The sequence below is a fragment of the Fukomys damarensis genome, unplaced genomic scaffold (genome assembly GCF_012274545.1).
Source record: "Fukomys damarensis isolate Sample0158 unplaced genomic scaffold, DMR_v1.0_HiC HiC_scaffold_2, whole genome shotgun sequence".
NCBI classification, from domain to species: Eukaryota; Metazoa; Chordata; class Mammalia; order Rodentia; family Bathyergidae; genus Fukomys; species Fukomys damarensis.
This window is the reverse complement of record NW_022900914.1, coordinates 19,898,969-19,904,968: the sequence shown is the minus strand read 5'-3', so window position 1 is coordinate 19,904,968 and position 6,000 is coordinate 19,898,969. Positions and strand designations below refer to the sequence as shown.

Sequence of the window (6,000 nt, the reverse complement as noted above, 5' to 3'; positions counted from 1 at the left end):
CCTCCTCCTCCTCCTCCTTCTTTCTATCTACATTTTCTTGTTAGCAAGCAGAGGGAATATATTTAAATTTAAGTTCTTAGTGCTTTTTCATTTTTATGGGGCCACTATGATGGAGATGGTTTTTGATGTTTGACATGATAGCTTCCAGTTATATTGAAGGAGTAGAAGGCATGCTCCCTAGAGGATGTCCACAGGTTTAAAACCCTCTCAGCAGAGCAGAAACAGTCAGCAAGTCAGGGCCATAGAAAGACCTGTCCTTAACATGCTGGGGAAGATGTCTGGGCTCCATGTCCACTCTGTATGTGAAGATCAGTTTTTCCAACCTGAGATTCTTTGACACGAGCCTGAATGACACATGTTCGCTCCTTCATCTAACGTTGATATTGTTGGCTTCTCAGTACGGTGCTGACCCCTGCTCATTTTCGAGCACGCCCATTTCACAGTAGAGAGTATTTTCTGTAATGTAACTGCCTAGGCTCAATTCCTAGATTCTGATTCCACATCAGAGATTTGGTGAATCAGCATTGGACCCTCCGATAATTATTGTCTTCATTCAAATGGCATGTGCTGTGCATCTTCTGTGTGCTATAATCTCCTCTAGGAACTGAAAATACCATCAGTGAAAAAAAAGAAAAGAAAAGAAGCCCCTCCCTACAGAGCCTCCATCTATTGGAGAAAGACAATAGAAACACTGACTACATTATAGAGCATGTAAAAAAAGTGCTATTAGAAAAATAAAGTAGGGCAAAGGACTAGCAGGACATCAGAATGCTCTTCACCAACTTCTCCATTGTCCTCAATCCTAAATTCGTCTTCCTTTGTTGACTGATCCTCACTAGTTGCTGCTTCTCCTGAAAAATTCAACTGGATATTTTCTGACGTGGGACAGGAGCCTGACTCAAGTTTTGTAGATTAGGCAGAAAGACTTGAGCCTCACAGATGACCTCTTTCGGCTTGTCCCCTACAGACCTGTCCCAATTTATCATTTAAGAGAGAGGAAACTGTTTCTTTGGCAAAAAAAAAAAAAAAAAAAAAAAATTCCAAGAAGACTTTAGCATAGAATCACCATGAAAACTGAGTTCCTTCCTGAAGTCAGGCCTTTGTCTGATCGCCTAAGGTTGGGACCCAGGACAGTAATTTGCATGCTAGTTGGGATGGCCTGGTGAAAAAGCCTTCATACTCCAGTGTCTTCTCTTTGTCTAGAATCATTTGGAAGTGCTTGCCTCTGTAGTAGATAAACATTTATACTTGGTTTAGTGTTACCTTAAAAATAGATTAATTGCTTAACCTTGAGGCCTAAAGTCTGCAAGAATTAGACAGAGGAGAATCCCAGGTCCTCATGAAGGCAAGTCAAGGAGTTCCTTGAAATAACCCCAGCTGCCCATGAAGAGCAGGGGATGAGGCCATTCACTGCACTGGGCTTGTGGTGGTGCCAGCACACTCCCTCTCTGAGTCAGATGCTCCTTGAGAGAGGACACTGGCTCCAGCTTCCAGCAGGGAATAGGCAGTTTGCTGCCTCCCTACTCTTCATGCCTGTTTGATGAGAAGGCCCTTCCTCATCCTTTACAAACATGTCTTGCAGGTATGTTTCTTTTCTTTTAAAATTTTTATTAGTACATTTTTACAACATATAATGATTATGTTCTTTGTGGGTAATTGGCCCACGTACATGACACATTTTCATTCTTTTACATTCCTTTCCCTTCCTCCCCCCTCCACTTGGGTCCCCTTCCCACTTGGAAAAGACCTATCTCCCTGTTTTCTCCTTAGTGATCTGCTGTTTTGCTCTAGATTTATTTATACATCGGGATTCTTATGTAAGAGAAACCATGTGATAGTTAAGTTTGTTTGATTTATTTCATTTAACATTATGGTCTCAAAATGCATCCATTTTCCTACACATGACTCAAATATATCCTTTTTTATGGCAGAGTAGTACTCCTTGTATCCTCATCCTCCGCCCTCAGCAGTTTTTAGTAGCTAGATTACTGGCAGCTGGATATCTTTTTACCATCATTTGTCAGTGCCAGCCAGGTTTTGAATCTGTAACCAACACTGTTTTGTTCTGAAATAAATAGTAATACTACTGAGTACTTGGTACTTACTGGGGAATGAAGACTCATTTGGACAAAGTGGATATTCCTAAGTGGCTCTTTCTAAGTGATCACTGTCTGTAGATATGAGTTGATCTGAATCCGTCATAAAGATCAACCTGTTCCTTGTTCCAGCATTCAGGAAATCAAGGAAACATATAAGGCCAGGCCACAAACCAACATGTCTAAGTCCTCTGTCCTTATCTTCCTGCTTAGTTTTCATGTAAATTCATGTCTGAAGGGTATTGGGGGAAGGTTAAATAGAATTTCTTGAATTTAATGATGGAAGAAAGACCCTGAAAGAAATGAGATAAAAGGAGAAAAACAAGAACTCACATTAGAAGGCACATATCCCATATTCTCACCAGCCTTTGAATTTTGTATTCATTTTGATAAAGGAAGAAAATGAATTCCGGAGAGTTCTTTCCAGTTGTTTCATTGCCAATCAGTTACATCAGAGTTTTGTGTCCACCGATTTCACAAATTATAATGCTGTCAGTTTTTGAATATAATTATGCTAATTTTAGGTAACCTTAGGAGCCCCTCTCTTTTCTTTCTCTGAGAATGATGTTGGGTTTTTACTGATCAATCCAGTCAGTGTGTTGACTTAAAACATGGTGACCTGTGTGCTACAGCAGGGAGAGAGGGCAGGGCATTTTCTTGGCTGACCTAAGAGATTTCTGTAACAGTGCACACAGTAAAAGGTTGCCAGGCAATCGCTAAAGGCCAAGGAGTTGTAGGGCAGCTGTCTCTAGGCACATGTTAGCTCTCATGCTACACCAGTCACTGATACTTGAGTCTCTAATCCACAAGATAGATAAAAGCCAACCTGTTGGAAACCTTCCAAGACACTGTTGTTAACTAGGCCCTCCTAACCCAGCACTTAAGGGCTGGTTCAAGCCAAAGTCCAAGAGCTGTCAAAGATTATTTTGCCCAGTATCAGGGATGATACAACGGAATAGTTAATTATATCAGTCTTAGAAATAGACCAGGCTTTTGAATCATAAATCAGGAGTCTTTTATCTGTATGTCTTTCAGCAGATCTTTAACCTATCTAAGCCTTGATGATCCCACCTTAAGAATGGGCTAAGAGTACCGATGTATAGTTTTATTGTTGGATCCTGTTTACTGCACAGCTCCAACCGGTGCTGTTATCAAAGACTAGAATGAAATGGCAACACTAGGAATTTTGTAACACAGAAAGACTGGTTATTGTAAATAATCAGAGGTAACTGATACATGTGAAGAATTCCGCACGAAACTGCGAGCACTGTTAAGGAATGCAATATAATATTCTTTTCTCAGGAAATTGATTATGATTTGTTGTTGGGCTTGGAAACTTGATTCTAAGAGTGAAAGACAAAAATAGTTTTTGCACACAGAAAACACTATATGCAAAAGCTAGGCACGAGGAAGTGTTGTCTTATTAAGGGAATTGAAAGAATTTCTGTATAGTGTAGTTCAGAGGTCAGATGATAGAAGGTTAGAACACAGTGTTGAGGAGTTTGAGCTCTGATGACGGAGCAATACATAGTAGGCAACCAAGGACGAATTTTAAGGGATGTAGGAGTGTCAAATATGATGTTTAGAAATTTCACTTTGTCTGAAATGTGAAAAATGGAATGATGAGTTTGGCAGTAATTGGAATTGAATGGTTAATTGTATCAGTCTTGGAGACAGACACAGGCTTGAATCTAGTGTTTACAATTTCTGTTCAGTACAATTGTTCATTAAATGTATTTCACTCTGCTGATCCTTAGGGGTACCTAAGACATTTTAAATTGCAAATCCTCCAAAAAGATCCCTGCAAATGTTCTGCTATTTTAAATGTTAGCTTTCTTCTGCATCATTTTGTATGCTTGTCAGGCATTGGAATCACTTTTGAATCCAATTTTATCACAGTAGGCAAGAGCTGGTCCCCTTGTTTCTGTCTCTGCCCCTATGGTGTATTTTTCATCAGAGTAGCAGTGTCCCTTCTGAAAGGAAAATCAAACATCACACTCGGATCAGAACCTCCCTTAGCTTCCTATCTCCCTCTATAGGAAAGTCAGTACCCTGCTGTAGTCTCAGTGCTCCTGTAATCCATTGCCATTGTGCCCCACCGCTGGCTCTGTCCTCCTTCTGAATTTCCTTCTTGGGACTTTGTTTTCTCTGTGGTTCTAGATTTTACCAGGCATATTGTCATTGAGAACTTTGTATTAGCTAGAAATTCTCTTCATGCAGGTGATCAGAAGGCTTGATTTTTGGTTTCCCTTAGAACTCTGTTCAAATGTTACCTTGTCAGAGAGGCTTTCTTTAATCACGAGTGTAAAATTATGTATGCCATGTGTGCAGAATAAGTACTGCACTGTTTACCGTCTGACCTCTGTATTTAATTATTTTGGTTATTCTCTCCTTACTAGGCTGTACATTCAGTGGGAAGAGAGATTTGCTTCTATTCACTAGTAAATCCTTGAGTCTGAAAGTGAGTCTAGCAAATCATTCTGAAATTTATATTGGGCACACATAAATACTGGTGGCATAAATGGATGCATGAGTGAGCTAAAACTAGATCTTCCACTCTTTTTGCAGGCTGGTTGAATGATACTTGGTTTTAAGCAGAGACCCCCAAAGTCACTCAGACTCGGCAGTGACCATAATAAGAGGCAATCTGACCGTGAACTTGTACATACTTTGAAAATGTGTTTTTTCTATGTGTCGACCTTTTACTTAGATTAGATCTCTACCACTGCTATTCTCTTATTGTCTCCTTTATTATAGGATAAATGTCAAAGAATTGTGTCTCACATTAGCGGTAGACGGCAAGGCTGTGGTAGGGTCTCCAAAGGTCCATCCGGACGCGTCTGTCAGGCCAATTCTCCTGGACATCATGCGGTTTTTACGATAAGCCATCAGTAGCTGATGCAGGCCAGAGAACATCGGTGCAAGTGGGTGGCTGTCAGCCCTCCGGGAACTATGACAACCTCTAGCCCAACTTTTCTGTTAACACTTTCCAGGGCATGAGGCTATGTTCTGACTCAGGACCCCTTTCCTCTCCCCAGATAAGGATTTCACATTGGGTCCCTCCTTGAAGCCTTCCAAATGAGGGTTACAGACCTTCCCCTATTTTACTGTCCGTGCCCTTCCTCACCACTGTACCACCATCCCTGGAGGCAGAATAGATGTGAGGTCTGAGCTGAGTTTTGCATGAGACAATACATGAATTTAGGGCTGCAGTGGCTCTGTCCACTACTTTGCTTTACCATTCTTTGTGCAGCTCTATGACTCTGTTGCCATATCCCTAACTGTCTACTGCCCTTCCACGTATGTGTACTCTGTGGTCACTGTTCTTATGCCACTTGAGCTAAATTAGATGAAATCATTGCTCCTGCATATTTTGGTCAATTGAGCCCACTACAGAAGTAGTATGTGCTTTGGACTGACCATGGAAAATATGACATTGCCAGCAAGAAGGAACATTTTATGGCTCATAATGCTGATTACACACAACTAGTCGCAGGGCTAGTTACCTCTTGTTCCTGTTGCAGACAACCTGCAAATTCTAAAGAGAGCTACATGCACAGATTTGAAGGGCTGTGCTTGAAGAACCAGTTACCCAACTCTGATGCATCAGGGGACCTGGTCTGGACTGAAAATTAGGAAGAAATGTGCTCTCACCAAAATGTGCTTTTAAAATCTGCTCTACGTGTGAAAATATTGCATACAGCGGAATACTTTTCTTCTCAAGAACTGACAGTATTGCGTTTTGACTTGGAGGCAACCTCAAAGATTTCTCTGTGTTTTTAAGTAAATTTAGATCAGTAGGATGTGATTTCATGAGGTACCATGTCATGTATACTCCAGAATTTAAGATAATCATCACACTTTGTGTTGGTAGGTTTCTTTTCAGTCTGAATTTTAAAGCATG

At 40.8% G+C, this 6,000-nt stretch overlaps 1 protein-coding gene across 18 annotated transcripts in view; it reads left to right on the top strand.

The window, feature by feature from the left end:
- Positions 1–6,000, top strand: part of Slc8a1 (solute carrier family 8 member A1) — a 349,978-nt gene that overhangs the window by 67,081 nt on the left and 276,897 nt on the right. The window lies entirely within an intron of this gene.